The 21,920-nt window shown below is 44.5% G+C and overlaps 1 pseudogene; it reads right to left on the reverse strand.

The window, feature by feature from the left end:
- LOC120713449 overlaps positions 1–21,920 on the reverse strand; it is a 28,157-nt pseudogene that overhangs the window by 2,039 nt on the left and 4,198 nt on the right.

Here is a 21,920-nt window from a genome sequence, read left to right on the forward strand (position 1 = left end):
TAAACGGGTACATTATTCCTTATAAACAAATGAACAAAATAAAATTAAATGAACACTTACACAACCAAGATTGCCAAGGTTTGACCGAGGGGACTGGCCGTCAGAACAGACGTGCTACTTTGTGTGTGTCTTGGACCAGTGTTGGTTTAGACAAAGTATGAGTACATGATATTATGGACAAATACTGGTATTTACAGAAAAGAGTAGGAGGCGGCTAGAGAGATTGGGGGAGAAGGAGAGAACATTGGGAGATTTTTTTCAGTTGCAACCTCGAAAGAAACCCAAGCGCATAGGAATTGAAACTCTGTTCAAATAAGAAAATCCTAGAGATCTTTGCAAGAAAAGAAAAGAAATTACTAAAGGATCCTTCTCGAGCTCCTATACAAATCATAACCTTTTACCCTGTAAAAGTTTCCAGTAAAACAAAAACCCAATGAAGGAATACCATATTGCCAACAGTATATATACCACGAAAATCCCCAATAGTAATCGGCTCACCGAAGTCAGTTCCTTATTAAAAGGGAAAAGCTATAAATTGCTCGGGTGTTAAAGAGTAACGTGAAAGGGCCTCTAGCCTAGCTGTTAGAGCACCCGAGTAGCACATAGCAGCCTGGGTTCGAATCCTAATCGGGGTGAATTTACGGGTCTGGTGTTAAGAAAATCCCCTCGCCGATAAAAGCCGGAGTTCGAAGATTTTCTTGATCCGTGATCAAAGGTTGTCTTCTACCTTAATTACAATGCCTTTTGGGAGGTCTTCTCCAGGAGGACCAAGTTTTTTTTTTATTAGAGAGAAACATAGTCTACTCTTATGAGCTGGTAGTGTGGTTCACCATCCCTCCCACACGGCACACACGCACGCACACACTTACCCGTGCAGCCATTGACGATGTAGGGGCTGCCCTCGTAGCCCATGCTGCAGTTGCAGACGTACCCGGGTCCATTGGTAGAGTCGTGGCACTCACTGTTTGCGCTCACGCAGGCGTAGCCGCCCTGCGCCTTCTTGGCCTCATCGCACGTCAGGTTGTCACGGATGGCCCAATCCAGCCACACCGGCATCGTCCGGTTGAGGTCCATCCTGAGGTCCGCCGTGTGGAAGGTGTAGTTCTCCTTGTCCACGAGGAAGGCCATGTCGCAGGGGCTGTAGCCAAGCCTCTCCCTGTGGCTGTACTGCCCGAAGCTCATCTTGTTGTCGGTGACGCCGGGCGGGATGTCGACGCGGCAGCACCCGACGCCTGCGATGCCAGAACCACAAAATTTAATACTATTTTAAACGTATCGCCGGTCATTATCATCCAGATGAGAATTAACACGTGCTTGCCGAAGAACGTGCCACGTGTTATCCGCATCTAGAGACACGAATAACCGACACGTCATTCATCCAAAATAATATCAAATCCGGTAGTCCCGGTATGTGCTCCAACATACGCCCAGAATCAGCATATGCACATATCGTTTACAATCGAATATATCGCCAATAATCCACAAAGAGCAGTTTTATCAAAAACAGAGTTCGAAACTTAATATTACAAGTTCAATATATGTGGGTTTCAAACTTCAATTACAAGCCTTGGGCTCACGAAAGTCATATTAAACAGAAACGTAAAGTTTATTGCATTTACATACTCTCACGGAGCTCGATTACGATAAAGACTTACTAAAGTAATGATGTCTTGCTCAAGGACAACATTACAGCCACCACGACATACTCTTCCCCCGCGTTTGGATCAGCGGGGTAGAAGTGGCCGAACACCACTTCGGGCTCACCTGCAACTAGATTTAGAAAGCAACCTGAGTACAAAAGGTACTCGCAAGACTTACACGATTACATATACAAGGATCATACAATGGCTCAAGTAAAAGCTTTAAGGTTAAGTAATTATTGCATAAGCATTAGCTCTCTACACTATCACCTATCAAAATTAATTAATCTTGTCCAAACCCCCAAACAATTTTAGTTGATTAAGAGAGTAATATAATCTATAACTGATCATAGCTATAACAAGAACCATTCCCATCATAATCTAAATTCTACGAGGAATTCATGGGATAAAGAGCTTGCTCATAACCGAGAGCGCGGCAATTCGAATTGATTAAAACCTTGCAAGGGTGTACTACTTTACCCACACGACGCGAGGACCATGCGACTCACCCAACCGATCACGCCGGGCAAGGGGGTACTCACGTCAACTATTCCCAACAAGGCTCGATCATTGAACCTCACACCTAGCTTACGAGTAGAGACTTTGTTCCACCAGGGACATCTCTAAACTTTTCTACACATAGGTCCACCTGGGGACACACTAAGCCTCTCTGCATAGCCCGTAGCCACGTATCTAGGACTGCACATCAATGATCAAGTCAAAGAAGGTAATTGGCTTATCTGTACTATTATATTGGATATGTGGTAGCACGGAACGGTGCTCAAAACCGACGTCATCCACGGACGGTTCTTAAACGATTCAAGCGGACTATGCCCATGTGACTCCATTCTCTAGGCCCTACTATTCTGCTCGAATCTCGATACTACCAAACTCTTAACAACCCAACCGAAACAGTGCGATCAAGGGTAATAGGTAAATGTGATCCTCCAAACCATTCCTGTCTAGTGAGCAATGTAAGTATTCTAAGCAGGGCTAAGCATCTAGTCAAATTAAATAGTTCATTGACTAACAAGTGACAAAGACATGGATAACAATTCAAGGAAGGATAGTGCATCAAAGTAGGTACAAGAATGCAATACATACATAATATATATAACCCAACATTACCCAATTGAGATAACTAAGCTAGTCAAATTAGATAGGTGCAAGAAATTATGCTTAGCTGCTTGCCTTGGTTAACTTCGGGCTCGACCACGAACGGGATTCCGGGTTCAGGCTCCACGGACTCGGTGGGCTCCACGGGTTCGACCTCCGACGGTTTGGTCACTATAATGCATGAATGCGATGCAAGAATTAAGAAACATGCCTTAAACAGCAAGCATAAATCATGAAATAAATTGAGCATGCAGTGGACATTACAAGGAACTCAAGAAAATTGTATTTGCATTAAAACTATTTTCCTAAAATTAACTATTAATGTTACAAGTTTCAGCTATCCTATACAAGTAAATTCAGAAAAGGCATGCAAACTTAACTGAAGAAATCTAAGAAAATTACCACAGTATCTAGACAAGAAAACAAAACTAACAAAATTGGTTTCACCATTTTATCGTTCTTCTACAAAAAGTTACGCAATAAACAACATTTCAGATAGTAAGCATGAAAACACACTAAAACCTTAACAAATAGTAGGCAAACATATGAGAAAGTTGTACCACTGGAAACTACACTTCACAAGGAGTCTAGAAAAATTTGGTTTGACATTTTTAGAACAGTACACAAATAACTAAGCATTTAAATCACTTTTGCAATATTAAAACATAAGTAAATCTACAGCAAAGTAACATGCAAAACAATATTTTTCATGAGTACCAGCTAGAGGAATCCAACAGAATAAGTTTCATAATTTTTGGAGCTATACACGAATTTCTATAGATTTTACAAGATTGCAGACAACTAAAACCTAAAGAAACCCTAGCAAAATTGCTAGGTACACCCGGATCCGGCCACACCCGCCAGGCCAGAGGCCTACAGGTGGGGCCCACGGGCCAGCGGCCCACCAGCCCGAGTCAAGGCCAACCAGGGGCCTTGACTCGCGGCGGGGCGCGGCCAGGACGCGCCGTGGGCGCGGTCACGGCGTCGCGCGTGCGCACGTGCACGCGTAGCGCGTGGCGACGGCGAACGGCGGCGGCGCGAGGCGGCGTGGCGAGGCGAGGCCGAAGCGGGGCAAAGGCCACATGCACGGGGTGGAGGCGATGGCGGCGAGGCTCACCAGCGGCGGCGCAGGCGAGAAGTGGTTTCGAGGAGGCGGCGCAGCGGTGCTAGGCGGCGGCGGGCGGACCGGCGCGGCGACAGCCCTGCAGGGGAGGGGAAGGGGCCAGATAAGGAGGGGAATCGAAGGAGGATGACGAGAGGAAGCTTCCTATGCGAGGAATCGAGGCGGCGCTCACCGGAGACGGCGAATCGCGGCGGCGACGGAGCTCGGGGGCGGCGGCAATGGAGAAGGGGAAAGGCTAGGGTTTGAGAGGGGGAGCCGTGGAGAATAAGGGCACGGCGTCGTCGTGGAGGATAAGGGCGAGCGGAGGACGCGCGCGGCATGGCTGCCGAGGATGGCCGGCATGTGTCCCGCGGTTGGCCGGCGGCGGCGACGCGTGCGTGCGGCGCGCGGAGCAAAACAGAGAGAGAGGAGGAGAGGGGAGGCTGACGAGAGGGCCCGGCGAGGGATTTTTATTTATTTCTTTTTTTTCCTTGGGCTGTGACAGGCGCAGGCGCCGTCCGCCGCGCTGCCGGAGTTGTTGCAGAAGGACATGCAGCCGGTGTAGTAGGCGTAAGAGTAGTCGTTGCCCTCGTTCCTCTGGCTCCTGATGAAGCCTAGGGTGTTGCAGCCGACGACGACGAGTTGGTTGTGGGCGCTGGAGATGCGGTAGATGTCGTCCAGGTTGAACTGCACGTCGCCGTCGCTCGCGGCGTACACCTCGTTGGAGGCATTGAAGCACTGCCACCCGACGGGCAGCATCACGCGGGCCTCCGCCGTCCTGATGGAGACACTACTAGAAAACACGCCAAAGGTACTGGCCAAAAATACCAGCTGCTTTTGCAACCGGTACTGATGCGTGTACTTTGGCCAGCAGCGATCAAAAGTATGGGGTTTGGTACCGGATTAAAGCATTACCCGGTACCAAAACCCCAGTATATGCACCGGTTAGTGCCACCAACCGGTACCAAAAGAACAAGGAGGAATAGGTACCGATTGGTGGCACCGGTACCGATTGGTGGCACTAACCGGTGCCTAAAGGGCGGACAATGGCACCGGGTTTTGCCATGACCCGGTGCCGCCACGTGCCCACAACAAAGGCACCGGTTGGTAACTTCAACCGGTGCCTATGCCTATTGTTTGGCACCGGTTGTTGAGCACCAACCGGTGACTTTGAGCCACACTTATAAATACCCCAACCCCTCCCCCCTCCAAGCTGCCGTGAACTCACTGTTCATGGCAGCTGAGTGAGGGGAGGGGAGGCAAATTTTTGTTTTTTTTTCAAAAAAAGTTTGTTATTTTTCTCTATAACTTAGCAATTGGTTTTTAGAAGCAGTTATCACTTAATTTAGTTTATACATGAGATAATTATTTTTAGTTGTAGCATTTTATTGTAGTTATATGCGTTATCAATTTATTTGATATGTGAATACTATCAAATTATTGTATTTATATGTTTTATCAATTTATTTGATAAGTGAATAGTATATATTTATTATAGTTATATGCATTATCAATTATATATTTGAATTCAAATTTTATATGGAAATATTATCAATTACATATGCAAGGGTGCTTTATTTAGTTCCCTTCAAGATTCCAAAACTTTACAAGATTCCACATTCGAGATGCATGCTGCGCCAATTCGAGACCCGTAGCTCAGCTAGGCCAGAAGGCCACATGCGTCGTTTCTTGTACAAAAGTATAAAGTTCCATATAGAAAACAAAGTTTTTACACAGTCATGCAGTCAGAAGGCCATATGCATCGTTATAATTTTGTAGTTCAGTTTTATTAATAGCGTATTCAATATTAGTTATAAATTAGTAGTATGAATGAACTATTTGTAGACTACAATGATGTATATAAATGTATTGTGGACCCAGATGAGTCGGCAATGGATGTACATGGCCGACCAGCGTTCAAAGGAGTTCATTGATGGCGTGCATGAATTCATAGAAGCGGCCGAGAAACACAAGTATGGCGGTTTCATTCGTTGTCCATGCAAATTCTGTAAGAATGAGAAGGATTACTCATCATCAAGAACCATCCACAATCACTTGTTCAATAGTGGTTTTATGCCGAACTACTATGTTTGGACCAAGCATGGCGAAAGAGGAATTATGCTGGATAATAATGTAGAAGAAGGGGACAGGATTCCTGACTTTGCAGCCAATTATAATGCCTTTTTCAATGACACTGCAATGGGTGAGCCTGAAAAAGATACTGAAGGATACGTTGTAGAAGATGATCTTGGTTAGATGCTGCGCGAAATTGAGGAAGGTTGCGAAACTAAAAAGGAATCGGGAGATCTGAAGCGTATGTTGGAGGACTACAGAACATTGTTGTACCCTGATTGCAAACAAGACCAAAAGAAGTTGGGTACGACATTGGAATTGTTGCAATAGAAGGCATCAAATGGTTTGTCTGACAAGGGATTCGAGGATTTGCTGAAACTTATAAAAAACTTACTCCCTGAGGGTAACACCTTGCCGGCGACAACATACGAGGCAAAAAAAGTTGTTTGTCTTTTAGGATTAGAGGCAATTGATGTGATGCACCTAACAAAAAATCTTTGTGTGAACCTTCTAGGCTTCCTTGGTGTCTACGGTAAGCCAAAGGATACATTGGAAGCGCGGCAAGATCTTCAACGTATGAAACAACGGGCCGCCCTACATCCAGAAAAAAGGGATAAAGTACGTCATTATCTAGGTCTTGCGTGCTACACTCTTAGTAAGGAAGAGAAGCAAAGTATGTTCGACTGTTTGAACAGTATCAAGGTCCCATCAGGCTACTCTTCGAATATAAAGAGGCTACTGGACTTGAAAGAGAAGAAATTCGCACACATAAAGTCTCATGACTATTATGTGTTGATGACGCAATTGATTCCAGATGCACTTAGAGGTATTCTACCAGCTAATGTTCGAGCAACAATTATAAAGCTATGCGCCTTTTTCAACATAATTTCTCAGAAGGCAATCGATCCATCGAGTTTAAGCAGGCTACGAGGATGTTGTCCAAAGTTTAGTCAGTCTTGAAATGATATTTTCTCCATCATTCTTCAATATTATGACGCATCTTATAGTTCACCTGGTCAAAGAGATTGGTATTCTCGGTCCTGTTTTCCTTCATAATATGTTCCCTTTTGAACGATACTTTGCAGTCCTAAAGAAATACGTTCGTAATCGGGCTCGTCCAGAAGGAAGCATTGCGAAGGGTTACGTCACAGAGGAGGTCATTGAGTTTTGTGTTGACTATGTAGAAGAACTCTGTCCAATTGGGATTCTAGTATCACGTCATGAGGGGCGGCTGATTGGAAAGGGCACACTTGGAAGAAAATCAGTAAATGCCATAGATCATGCCACGTTGAGCAAAGTACATCTCACAGTTTTGAAACAATCAGCCTTGGTGGCTCCATACATGGAGGAGCACATGCAAATTGTGCGAAGCATATATCCTTTGAAGTCTGAGACATGGATTACAAAACATCATAATGATACATTCGCCACCTGGTTGCAGAAGGAAGTCATGGCCAACGATCAAATTCATGAGCAGCTAGCTTGGCTGGCCAGGGGTCCGGCAAATTCAATCCTGATGTACCAAGGATATGAAATTAATGGTTACACATTTTATACAAGAGCCCAAGATAACAAGAGCACCAATCAAAATAGTGGTGTCCGTATAGATGCCACCGACTCTAGTGGCCAAACGAACTCATATTTTGGTTACATTGAAGAGATCTAGGAACTCGACTATGGGCCGTTGAAGATATCTCTATTTCGTTGTCAATGGGTTAAACTCACAGGAAAAGGTGTCGATATCGACGAGTACGGAATGGCAACGGTAGACCTCAAAGAGCTTGGCTATCGAGACGAACCATTCGTCCTAGCTAAAGATGTCTCTCAAGTTTTCGATGTGCAGGACATGTCTAGCAAACCGAAAAAGGACAAGTCCAGGAATAAATCAAGTTTTGTAGGTGCCGGAGATGAGCCAAAGCGCCATATTGTTCTGGCAGGAAAAAGGAAAATTGTGGAAGTCGACGATGTCACAGATGAAGAAGAATACAATAAGGTTGAAGATATGACTCCGTTCGCAGTGGAGGTTGATACAAGTATTCTTTTAGCCGAAGAGGAGGCTCCGTACGCACGTTATGATCATAATGAAGGGACGATTGTAAAGCGAACCATCGTTAATATTTCCTTAGTTGAATGATTATGTCTTGTAATATTTTCTGTGAACATTATCAGATTTCTTATGCAATGAATTGATTTATTGGGCAATTAAATGATTTATTATGTAATTGTTTGATTTATTATGCAGTTAAAATGATTACTTATGCACCTAAATGGTTTATCATGTAGTAATTAGAATTATTGTGCATTTAAATGATTTATTTTGTAATTATTTGATTTATTATGCAATTAAAATAATTAGTTATGCACCTAAATGATTTATTATGTAGTAATTAAAATTATTGTGCATTTAAATGATTTATTATGCAATTATTTGATTTATTATGATTTATTATGCAATTAAAATAATTAGTTATGCACCTAAATGATTTGTTAGGCAATTATAAGAGAAAAAGAAAGACGAAAAGAAAAGAGAACCATTGGTACCGATTGGAAAATCCAGCTGGTACCTTAGCGGCCTATTTGGGTAAAAAAAAGTGGGGCGTCGCGCGGGAGTCGAACTGTGGCCACGGAGCCCAAATTACATCGCGTTACCATTGAGATACTGAAGAATTCCATTAAAATCCGGTCAAAGTAGACATAAAAGTTAACTTCAAAAGGCCTAAGGTACCGGTTCCAAAAGTCCACCCGGTACCATAGGTGATTTTCATTTCCCGCCCGTTGGGGCCTAAGGCACCGGGTGTGCTAAGAACCGGTACCTTAGGCTTGCTAAGGGTACCGGGTGGGTCAACAACCGGTACCTAAGGATTACATAGGTACCGGTTGTGTTTTTTTACCCGGTACCTTTGGCCTGGGGTATAAATCCGTCTCCTCTGCTTCTTCCTCCCAATTCTCCACTGCTCATCGCCTCCTCCAGTCGACCGCCGCCGCGCGCCCTCGCATCGTCACCGCCGGTGCCGCTTCGGCCACGCTGACCCCCCCTCGGCTTCGTAGGAGCCTCGTGCGTCGACCCGTGGAGTCCAGGAGCCCGGAGGTGTACTCCTGCAGCCCCGTCCACGAGCACCGTACCGCCCTCGCCGGCGGACATTGACGTCGACCCCTCTGCACCGCGCCATCTTCAGTGTTGAGCCTCGGTGAGCCTCGCCTCCCTCTCCTCTTCCTTTTAGGCCAGCTTTCGTAGCCTGTAGCAAGCCCCAGGGGCCGGAACACCAGACGCCGGTGCCTCGCCGCCGCACCCACCGCGGATCCGCCGTGGCGGACCTCACTACAGCACAGCACAGCCACGCGCGGCCCTTGTTTTGGCCCGCGCTATCCTTGCGCATGCTCACTGACCCGGTTACGCCCAGACCCGAGCACTGGCATCGCCCAACCGCTTGCGCCGGCGAGATCCGCCACCGCAGCGCCGCCTCCGCTGCTACGCATCACGCTCCGACCCCTGCAGAACCCCGCTGTTGCCCTAGGAGGGTTACGCATGTCGCGTACACCACCCCTGACCAGAACTCGGGTCGAATTGGACCCCTGAGCATCGGATTTAGCCAAGTCCGGCAAAGTTCGCCCAGCACCGTCGCGGGATAGCTCGTCTGCGTCGTATCACCGCCGCCCCGCGCGCCCAACCAACCCTGGCCGCCCGATCCGGGACACGCGGCCCAGATTAGATCCCGCGTGTAGGATCAAGTACACCGACTAGAGGGGGGGTGAATAGGCGGTTTAAAATCTAAAGCCAACAACACTAGAGAAATTTAATTAGTAACAAAGGAAAGCCCTATGTCATGCTATTACTATCTCTAGATGGGTTTGCAACCTAGGGTGACAAGATACAAATCAAGCTCTAGTAAAGTAAATTGCTCAAGGTAAAAGCAAGTATTAAAGTGAGCAAGAAAAGTAACCAAGCTTGACACAAGAAATTATCCCGTGGTGTCGATGACTTGCCGGTCACCCCTAATCCACGTTGAGGTGGATTCCAAGAATCAACCGCTCCTCTATCAAGAACCTCTTGATCTTGAGCCGGCTAGAATCAAGGAACCGCTCCACACCTCGATTCCACTAGAGTTGCTCTTCACCACTCCGGTGAGGTGAGCACAAGACCTCTCACAACCGAAATCGGGGCTCCTCAACAATCTCCTTGGAGGTGCTCCACGAAATCCACTTCTCCAAGCCGTCTAGGGAGCGGCAACTCCCAAGAGTAACAAGTTGATGACACTTGCTTGAAGTTTCCCGAATGCCACAAAGCTCAAACTCTTGATGTAATGCACTAGGAAGCTCTCACACTCTCAAAAATGCAATCTCTAAGCAAGTGTGTGTGAGAGAGGGATGCCTTAGCTCTAATGTGTCAAGAATGCTATCCAAATGGCCAAGAGAGACACCCAATGGTCAGGCATTGGGTATATATAGACACCCCTTCAAAAACTAGCCGTTACACTCTTTTCTGCGAAGTCGCGGACCGTCCGCGGTTCAAAAACCGGACTGTCCGCCGTTATAAACCAGTGAGTTAGAGTGCATTTAATGCGTGTCAGAACTAGCCGTTAAGCCCTGGCGGACCGTCCGCTCCCCAGTGGCGGACCATCCGCAGTTAAGAGTTCCAACCCACCAGAGACTAACATCGTCTCTGGAACAACTTTGAGATTAGCCTGCGGACCGTCCGCGCCCCATTGCCGGACTGTCCGCAGTTCAACTTTGAAGCCCACACTAGACAGACACCCTTTCTGGTACAAATTTGAAATATAGTGGCTGACCGTCCGCCCACCTGGGCCGGACTGTCCGCCAGCCCACCAGAGCCTCTGCAAGCTCTCTGGAACGGTCGCGGACTGTCCGCCCCTCTGGGCCGAACTGTCCGCCAGCCCACCAGAGCCTCTGCAAGCTCTCTGGAACGGGCGCGGACTGTCCGCCCCTCTAGCGCGGACTGTCCGCCGTTACTCAGTCAGCTCTCGAACTTAGTCTATTTCAAATCTTTTCAAAACGCCGTTAGCCCTCATGCATGCAACTAGATATTTTGAGCAAAATGGCACTAGAGACCCGTCAAGCATGAGAACACAACCCCTCTTGATAGTACGGCTATCTATCCAACAAATCCGGTCACTTTTCATCCACTAAACGCCTTGTGATCGGTAAAATACAAAGGCCCTATTTTATACCTTTGTCTTGTGCCCGAGCTTTGCTCATCATCTCCAAAACTCCATACGTTTACAACCAAATCTCTTTCATCCGTGGATCAACCTATACTCATTATCTCAAATGAAATCGTTAATCCACAAACCGTTGTCATTAATTACCAAAACTCGAATTAGGGGCCTAGATGCTTTCAATCTCCCCATTTTTGGTAATTGATGACAACTCTAAATTTTGGAGTGATAAAAGTTTTCAAGTCAACTTTATACGCTAGGCATAAGGTGGACTTGGAATTGAACTTTGGAAGAACTTACTCATTTTCATGAAAATTTCAGAATATGGTATGAATAAATTCATCAAGTTCGATGAGTAGAGAGAACTCCCCCTTGATATGTGCATATAAATTTTCATGAATACCAAGTGCACATATATATATTTGAAACTTTTGACGGAGTTTTCCCTACAAGTGGAAATCGAGGCATACAAGATACAAGATATATATGATATGAACTTTAGCAAGATTAGCACAACCTCACAACCACAAGATGAACATAAATAAATAAGAGTAGCACAAACCAACATAGTTCATCACACAATACAAACCAAATGTTCAAATCCAAACACAAGTCTTAAATAGAGTTCATGCAAGACACAAATAAACAAGAGTGGCAAGCGGAAGCCGAAAACAAATGATCTCCATAAGAAGTCCATGAGCTCCCCCTAGATCCAAGCACTCCAAAGCTCCTTCTCCCCCTTTGACATCAATTTCCAAGAAGGTCAAACCATCGGCGGTGGAGGAGGTGGCGGTGGGTAGAACGGCTGGTGCGGGTAGAACTCTGGAGGCGGCACTGGAGCCGGAAACACTGAGTAGAAGTGGTCAGTAAACCCTGTGAAGGCTGTGCTGAAAGCATCAAAGCACTGCTCTAGCTGCTCCTGTCTCTGCTCAAGCTGCTCAAACTGCTCAGAAGAGGGCAAATCCTCAAAACGTGAGTCAAGAGCTGCTATGTCTGAGTGTAAGCTTTCATGAAACCCCTGCATCTGAGCCATCATGGGCTGGAGCATCTGCTGCTGCATGTTCTGAAAGTTTAGGTTCATCTGATTCTGCATCTGACTAGCCAACCCCGCAATCTGAGAAGACATGCTCTCCTGCATGGATGCAAAGTATGGATCAAAATAGCCAGCTGGAGGGGCCCACTGCTGCTGTGCTGGAGGATGCGGTGGTGGCATGGCATGCTGAGCTGCAGCTGCTCCCATGTGAGCATCATCATCACTATCATCTTGCCCCTGTGCTTCGGCATCCATATCATCTCCAGGGAAGGGAGTCAAAGGCCTCAAAAGAAAAGCATTGTCATTCTTGAATGGCCTGAAAGGAGTGTGCTTGCTTTCACATAACCCTCTGAAGCTAGTCTTAACCTTGATGATGGACATAATGTATGGAGCAAAATACAAGTTCATCTCCATGTTAAGCCTCAAATCTGCAAGCTGATCCATGATAAGAGCAATGACATTTATTCTATTTCCATTCATGATATGAGATATCACATTCCAATAGTGCCCTCTAACCTTGTCCTTGTTACCACTCTTAGGCATGAATGTGACTCTGACAATTTTATTGATCACAGCAGGATGATGCCTCAGACCCTGAGTACCCCCAAAAGTTCTAGCAATACCAAGATGTGCAGGCTCATAGAACATGGGGTAGTCATTCTCATCTAGTGAGTTTTCTAACACAACATTCACACTTTGCTCACTAGTGATGAAATCATAATCTAATTGATTTGCCTCAGCAAACTGTGCAAATGTAGCACCATAGGTTCTTTTGCCAGTTGTCCACCTAAATATTTCCTCAACCATGTTGATCTCTAGAGTGGCATAGAACTGGCGTATCACTGTTTCATTCCAATCACACCTATGCTGCAGAAAATTAGCTAACCCCATTTGCTGAAATCTATCCACTAGATCAGACATGACTTGATGTTGTCTCATATAGGCTAGGTCAATGGTCTGATGTTTGAATACATTTTTCTTAATTAGATGACCAAAGTAAACATCTTTTTGTACCTCGGTTTTGAAGAAGAGAATGTTGGTGTCACGAGGCAAGCTGAACTGATCCACTACTCTTGCATTTGCATAGCTTTCTGCAGTCCATTGTCGACTAGGTAGATCCAGCCCCATCAAATCTGTAACATTATTGTCAAGCCCCTCAGTATCTTCCTCTGAAGACTCATCACCAACATCTCCCACTGAAGATGCAGCAGCCATCTCGCTGACATTTGGAGCATAGTCCACATCATCCGAGTCACCACTGTCTCTTTGTCTCTTGGAAGTCATTGCCTTCTTAATTTTTGAAGCAGTGGCCTTGATGATCTTCCGGGGTTTCCTGAGATCAAGATTTAACCATAGGAACAATTACTAAAGTCATAGAATCAATCCTTAATGATATAACTCAATTCAGCACTGATCTGAAAAATCTGATACTAGCGGACCGTCCGCACTTCTGAACGCGGACCGTCCGCGGTTCATGAACTACCATGGCGGACCGTCCGCGTACAGCAGGCGGACTGTCCGCGACCTATCTGTTCTGCGCAGGAACACAAAATCGCCCTCATCTTTAATTCACCCACATTTTGAGTTTCGATTCAAATCTACCAACCAAAATTAAACTATAGCATCTCCTCATCACTAGGAATAAGATCCCCCAAATATTTTCAAGAATCCATGGTCCAAAAATAGATCGGAGCATCTAACCCTAACTCTTTCCAAAAAAGAAATCCAAGAACAAGAGTTAGGGATTCATTGAAGTACCGAGAGGACATGATGCACAATCTTGAGAAGAGTCCGGGGATGTGCTCGGACCGTCCGGGAACCACGCCAAAAAGCCTTGACCTTGTTGTCTCCCCCACGTGCTTGAGAGAGAAAGAGAGAGAGCTTTTGGCTGTTTGTGTGCGGTTTGGTGGAGGGGAGTGAGAGGGACATCCAATATAAGTCAAGTCTGGCCGACCCCACCTTTCTGTCCAGTCGCGGACTGTCCGCGATATACCGGCGGACCGTCCACCTTTGAATCTTTTCACTGCAGCCCGACTGACACTGCCTCTGTTAAATTTTGCACAGCCTCTAGCGGACCGTCCGCAGTGTATTTTTGCAGTTGACAACAACTCTGCTGAGCCTCTGGTGGACAAGTTCCATGAACGGCGGACTGTCCGCTCCATACCCGCGGACTGTCCGCAGTACCAAATTTCGGTCAGCCCAGAAATTTTCCAAATTTCTCAATTCCAACTCCAATTTGGGATCATTGCTCATATAAAAACCAAAAATCTCAAATATTGCATGAAAACATTCAAAAGACTCATATGAGCAAGTTTCAACAAGAATTCGAAAATAAATTGAGTAAAATCATGAAAACTCATAAATGGCTCAAAAATACCTCAAAAATTCAGAAAAAAGAGACAAATAGTGCATGAAAGAACCATATGCCACATGTGCTAGTTTTCAAGCCACATTTCAGAAGTCAATGATATTCAACTCATTTCTTAACTTGCAAAACCGAGATTCATCCAATGGCTTGGTAAATATATCGGCTAATTGATCATCCGTGCCAATACCATCAATCTTGATATCACCCTTGTTCACATGATCTCTAAGAAAATGATGGCGGATATCAATATGCTTGGTTCTTGAATGTTGAACCGAATTAGAGGCAATCTTCACGGCACTTTCATTATCACACAACAAGAGAATTTCATAAAATTTCACACCATAATCTAGAAGAGTTTGCTTCATCCATAACAATTGTGCACAACAACTTCCGGCCGAGATATATTCCGCTTCGGCGGTTGAAAGAGCCACGGAATTTTGCTTCTTTGATGACCAAGATACAAGAGATCTTCCAAGCAATTGACAACCACCGGAGGTGCTTTTCCTATCAACCTTGCACCCCGCATAATCCGAGTCCGAGAATCCAACCAAATCAAAATGAGCACCCTTGGGATACCATAAACCAATATTAGGAGAATATTTCAAGTATCTCAAGATCATTTTAACGGCGGTCAAATGACATTCTCTAGGTGCGGCTTGAAATCGTGCACACATGCAAACACTAAACATGATGTCGGGCCTAGATGCGGTCAAATAAAGCAAACTACCAATCATAGAACGGTAAAGCTTTTGGTCAACCAGGTTACCTCCCTCATCTAGGTCGAGATGCCCATTGGTGGCCATAGGAGTCTTGATTGGTTTTGCATCTTCCATACCAAATTTCTTCAAGATATCCTTCACATATTTTGATTGACACACAAAGGTGCCTTTCTTGAGTTGCTTGATTTGAAGTCCAAGAAAGAAACTCAATTCACCAATCATGGACATTTCAAATTCCCTAGACATCATTTCACCAAATTCCTCACAAAAGCTTGGGTTAGTTGAACCAAAGATAATATCATCAACATAAATTTGACAAACAAATAAATCTTTACCAATATCTTTAGTAAACAAAGTAGTATCAACCTTACCAATTTTGAAGCCCTTAGAGATAAGAAAATCCCTCAATCTTTCATACCAAGCTCGTGGAGCTTGCTTAAGACCATAAAGAGCTTTAGAGAGCTTGTATACATGATTTGGCTTCTTGGGATCTTCAAAACCGGGAGGTTGCTCAACAAAAACAAGTTCACTAATCTTGCCATTCAAGAAAGCACTTTTCACATCCATTTAAAAAAGTTTAATGTTGTGAGAGCAAGCATAAGCTAATAAAATTCTAGTAGCTTCTAATCTAGCAACGGGAGCAAAAGTTTCACCGAAATCCAAACCTTCGACTTGAGTGAAGCCTTGAGCTACCAATCTTGCCTTATTTCTCACAACCATTCCATCTTCATTTTGCTTGTTTCTAAAAACCCATTTAGTGCCAGTAACATTATAATTCTTGGGCCTCTCAACTAAATCCCAAACTTGATTCCGGGTGAAATTATTTAATTCTTCATGCATAGCATTTACCCAATCCGGATCTCTCAATGCTTCATCTACACGGTTAGGTTCAAGAAAAGATACAAAAGAATTATGTTCACAAAATGAAGCAATGCGAGATCGAGTTTGGACACCCTTACTAATATCACCCATGATTTGATCCACCGGATGATCCTTTGCAAGAACATGATGAATTCTTTGAGGAACAATGGGTTCTTGAGTTGATGAAGAAGGTGCACTAGATGAACCAACTTGATCTTGTACTTGAGAATCATCATTACTTGAATCTTGTACAATTTGTTGTGTTTGATCATTTGAGATACAAGTTGAAGGATTAACTCTAATAGAGATAGAAGGACCATCTTCATCTTCATCTTCTTCTCTTGGTCTAACATCACCAATTGTCATATTTTTCATTGCATTTCTCAAACCATCACTTCTCACATCATCAAGATTTTCTTGTTCATTATGAGAACCATTGGTTTCATCAAACTCAACATCATATGCTTCTTCAACAATGCCATGAGTTTTGTTGTAGACCCGATAAGCCTTGCTATTAGATGAATATCCAAGAAGAAAACCCTCATCACATTTGCTTTGAAACTTTGATAACCGAGTTCCCTTCTTGAGAATGTAGCATTTGCAACCAAACACTCTAAAATATGATATATTTGGCTTTCTTCCAATGAGCAACTCATATGGGGTCTTGTTATGAAATCTATGGCAATACAATCTATTTGAGGCATGACAAGCCGTGTTGATTGCTTCGGCCCAAAAACTATCCGAAACATTGTACTCGGAGAGCATTGATCTTGCCATATCAATCAAGGTTCTATTTTTCCTCTCAACAAGACCATTTTGTTCTGGAGTGTACTTGGTTGAGAATTCATGCTTGATTCCTTTCACATCACACCATTCCTCAACTCTTGTGTTTCTAAACTCACTTCCATTGTCACTCCTCACTTTCTTCACCTTGAGCTCAAATTCATTTTCGGCCCTTGTAAAGAATTTCTTGAAAGTGTCATATGTATCGGCCTTGTCAATGAGAAAGAAAACCCATGTATATCTTGAGTAATCATCTACTACCACAAGACAATAGCAATTTCCACCAATACTTCTATATGTTGTAGGACCAAATAATTCCATATGCAATAATTCCAATGGTCTCTCGGTTGACATGACACTCTTAGTGGGATGAGCATTTGCAACTTGCTTTCCGGCTTGACATGCACTACAAAGCTTATCTTTATCAAACTTCACATTCTTCAAGCCAACTACTAAATCATGCTTCAAAAGTCGGTTGAGTTGTTTCATGCCAACATGACCAAGCCTTCTATGCCATAACCAACCCAAAGATGATTGAGTGAATAAGCAAGTGGACAAGTTTGCCTCTTTAGTAGCAAAATCCACAAGATATACATACTCATGTCTAAATCCCGTAAAGATGTGATCTTTTCCATCCAAGCTAGTCACTACAACATCATCTTTAGTGAAACTACACTTATATCCAAAATCACAAAGTTGAGTGACCGCTAAGAGATTAAACTTGAGAGAACCAACCAACAACACATTTGAAAGAGAATGATTGCTTGAGATAGGAATTGTACCAACTCCTTTGACTTTTTCCCGGCTATTGTCACCAAAGATGATGTCACTATAGCCACCCACATTCTCATCTAGAGAGGAAAACATCATTTGATCTCCGGTCATGTGTTGAGTGCATCCACTATCAAGCACCCAATGTCTTCCTCCGGACTTGTAATTCACCTTTGCACCACCCTTTGCCATAAGACAATGTGGTGTAGAGAAGAGTGATGGAGCCTCCTTGATGGCGATCCCGGCAACTCCCTTGGATGGCTTGTCATCATCATCATCATCATCATCATCATCGGAGTTTGCATCGGAATCCCATTCAACAAAATAAGCTTGGCCATTCTTCTTCTTCTTGATGAACTTCTTTTTCTTCTTTTCATCATTTTTCTTGTCCTTTTTCTTGTTTGGACAATTGACAATGATATGACCAACTTCACCACAATTGAAGCAAGTCTTGTCCACAAAAGGATTTTTTCTTGATGATTGATCTCTCTTGCCAAAGTTTTTCTTGCTCATCATTCTATTGAATCTCTTGACAAAGAGAGCCATCTCCTCATCCGATTCTTCTTCTTGGCATCCACTTTCTTCTTCATTTTTGCTATCTTGAGCTTTGAATGCCACACTTTTCTTTTTCATATCAATTTCTCCCCCATGAGCTTCATCTTGAGATTTCTTGAACATGTCATGGGTGAGGATTTCTCCCAATATTTGTGTAGGAGTTGCGGTCTTCACATTTGACCTTACAAGTAAGGTCACAATTGTGTCATATCTTTTCGGAAGACATCTAAGAAACTTGTGGTTGAAATCCCCATCCGGTACCTCAAATCCAAGTCCCTTGAGGTCATTCACAATGTCATTTAGCCGGTTGAACATCTCGGCTATACTCTCATCCTTCTTCATGGTAAATTCACTAAAATTCCCTTTAAGCAAATATAACTTTGCTTCTTTCACAGTTGATGTACCCTCATGAATTTCCATGAGCTTCTTCCATATGTCATTTGCATTTGTGAGGCTCTTGACTCTATTAAATTCATTTACATCAAGAGCACTAAAGAGCACATTAACCCCTTGATCATTTAGTGTCTCATTTTCCTCATCTAAGGGAGTCAAACTCTTTGGGTCCAAAATGACATATCCATCATTTACTACTCTCCAAAGCTTTCTACTCATGGCTTTGAGATGAGCCGACATCCTAGTCTTCCAATAGTCATAATTGTTGCCATCAAAGAATGGTGGCTTCCCAACATGAATCCCATGATCACTAGTCATTGTTCTACTCCAAGATGGTTAAATCCGCAATTAAAGGAGTACTTAGCTCTGGTACCACTTGTAGGATCAAGAACACCGACTAGAGGGGGGGTGAATAGGCGGTTTAAAATCTAAAGCCAACAACACTAGAGAAATTTAATTAGTAACAAAGGAAAGCCCTATGTCATGCTATTACTATCTCTAGATGGGTTTGCAACCTATGGTGACAAGATACAAATCAAGCTCTAGTAAAGTAAATTGATCAAGGTAAAAGCAAGTATTAAAGTGAGCAAGAGAAGTAACCAAGCTTGACACAAGAAATTATCCCGTGGTGTCGATGACTTGCCGGTCACCCCTAATCCACGTTGAGGTGGATTCCAAGAATCAACCGCTCCTCTATCAAGAACCTCTTGATCTTGAGCCGGCTAGAATCAAGGAACCGCTCCACACCTCGATTCCACTAGAGTTGCTCTTCACCACTCCGGAGAGGTGAGCACAAGACCTCTCACAACCGAAATCGGGGCTCCTCAACAATCTCCTTGGAGGTGCTCCACGAAATCCACTTCTCTAAGCCGTCTAGGGAGCGGCAACTCCCAAGAGTAACAAGTTGATGATGCTTGCTTGAAGTTTCCCTAATGCCACAAAGCTCAAACTCTTGATGCAATGCACTAGGAAGCTCTCACACTCTCAAAAATGCAATCTCTAAGCAAGTGTGTGTGAGAGAGGAATGCCTTAGCTCTAATGTGTCAAGAATGCTATCCAAATGGCCAAGAGAGACACCCAATGGCCGGGCATTGGGTATATATAGACACCCCTTCAAAAACTAGCCGTTACACTCTTTTCTGCGAAGTCGCGGACCGTCCGCGGTTCAAAAACCGGACTGTCCGCCGTTATAAACCAGTGAGTTAGAGTGCATTTAATGCGTGTCAGAACCAGGGTTAACGTATCCGACCGGTGACCGGTAACCGCCGGCCTCCGGTTCTGGTATACCGGTCCGGTTTGGCCGGTTACCGGTCGGAACCGGTGGAATTCAAATTTGAATTCAAACTTCCCCGTTCAACCGGTTCCGACCGGTATACCGGTCGGTTAGACCGGTATACCGGCTGGTTTGGCCGGTATACCGGCCGGTTTGGATGGTAACCGGTCAAATTCAAAATTTTTTCTTTTTTTGTTTAAATTCAAATGCCCACAAAGTATACTAAATAAATGTTTGTACAATATATTTTAGTCTAAATGAACCCTCCAACCCTTTTTTATACTACTTTTACATTGTATTTGTATACTTTCGTATGCACGTTTTTTTATTTAACTTATAAATTCCGCAAACCATACTAAATGAACGAATTTTTGAGAAAATTTGACACCATTAGATTCTTTGCACCTTGAAATATTTTTAGGAATTTTTTGAGAATTTTTCATTTTTTTGAATTCAAATTTAAATTTTGAATTTGGACCGGTTTCATACCGGACCGAACCGGAACCGGTCCGGACCGGTTTGACCGGTAACCGGTCAAACCGGACCGGTTACCGACGGTTCGGTTAACCCTAGTCAGAACTAGCCGTTAAGCCCTGGCGGACCGTCCGCTCCCCAGTGGCGGACCATCCGCAGTTAAGAGTTCCAACCCACCAGAGACTAACATCGTCTCTGGAACAACTTTGAGATTAGCCTGCGGACCGTCCGCGCCCCATTGCCGGACTGTCCGCAGTTCAATTTTGAAGCCCACACCAGACAGACACCCTTTCTGGTACAAATTTGAAATATAGTGGCGGACCGTCCGCCCACCTGGGCCGGACTGTCCGCCAGCCCACCAGAGCCTCTGCAAGCTCTCTGGAACGGTCACGGACTGTCCGCCCCTCTGGGCCGGACTGTCCGCCAGCCCACCAGAGCCTCTGCAAGCTCTCTGGAACGGGCGCGGACTGTCCGCCCCTCTGGCGCGGACTGTCCGCCGTTACTCAGTCAGCTCTCGAACTTAGTCTATTTCAAATCTTTTCAAAACGTCGTTAGCCCTCATGCATGCAACTAGACATTTTGAGCAAAATGGCACTAGAGACCCGTCAAGCATGAGTACACAACCCTTCTTGATAGTACGGCTATCTATCCAACAAATCCGGTCACTTTTCATCCACTAAACGCCTTGTGACCGGTAAAATACAAAGGCCCTATTTTATACCTTTGCCTTGTGCCCGAGCTTTGCTCATCATCTCCAAAACTCCATACGTTTACAACCAAATCTCTTTCATCCGTGGATCAACCTATACTCATTATCTCAAATGAAATCGTTAATCCACAAACTGTTGGCATTAATTACCAAAACTCGAATTAGGGGCTTAGATGCTTTCACCGCGTACCCCTTCGCTCAGGATCGCACGATCGCGATCCAACGGCCCAAAGCCGTTTGACTCGGCCGCGTACCGGTCAGCCCAGGCAGTTTTGCTAAAGAGCCCCTCTGTTTATTAGAAATCAACCCGCAGTCCAGCGTAGTTCAAAAATAATTCCAGATCAGCCCAGTTGTTAACGTTTAGGCCCCTGACCTTTTTAAAAATAGCACCCGCCGTCCAGCCCCTGTCTTTTTGCACGTTAGACCCTTGATCTAAGGTTTAATTACATTTTAGTCCCTGGTTTTTGCGCAGAAGCCCCTGGAACCTTAGTTTTTCTCCCAGTTTAGTCCCTAGACCTAGTTTTAGCTCTAGTTTTCACGTTCTAGCTCCGTTTTAAGTGTTCTTTTTGTCCACGCGATCGTTGTAATGCGTAGAATAGCTTTAGCTCAGTTTTGGTTGCCTCCTCTACTCTTTTCCTCTTGTTCCCTTTGGGGATACTCTACCGCTGCTCAGTTAAGGATGGACCCCTTCGGTGATGACGAGGTCGCCAAGCAATACATGTTGGACGCAATAAACGAAGATACGAGGGCCAATACCACCCAGCCAATCGCTAAAGAAGATGCTCGGACAGCTGATTCATTCCTGAATATGTCTGGAGATGCCGATGAAGAAGATGATGACTTCGCGCCGCCGCCCAATCAACAGCAGCATGTTCT

Source organism: Panicum virgatum, chromosome 6K, assembly GCF_016808335.1.
Source record: "Panicum virgatum strain AP13 chromosome 6K, P.virgatum_v5, whole genome shotgun sequence".
In the NCBI taxonomy this organism is placed as follows: domain Eukaryota; kingdom Viridiplantae; phylum Streptophyta; class Magnoliopsida; order Poales; family Poaceae; genus Panicum; species Panicum virgatum.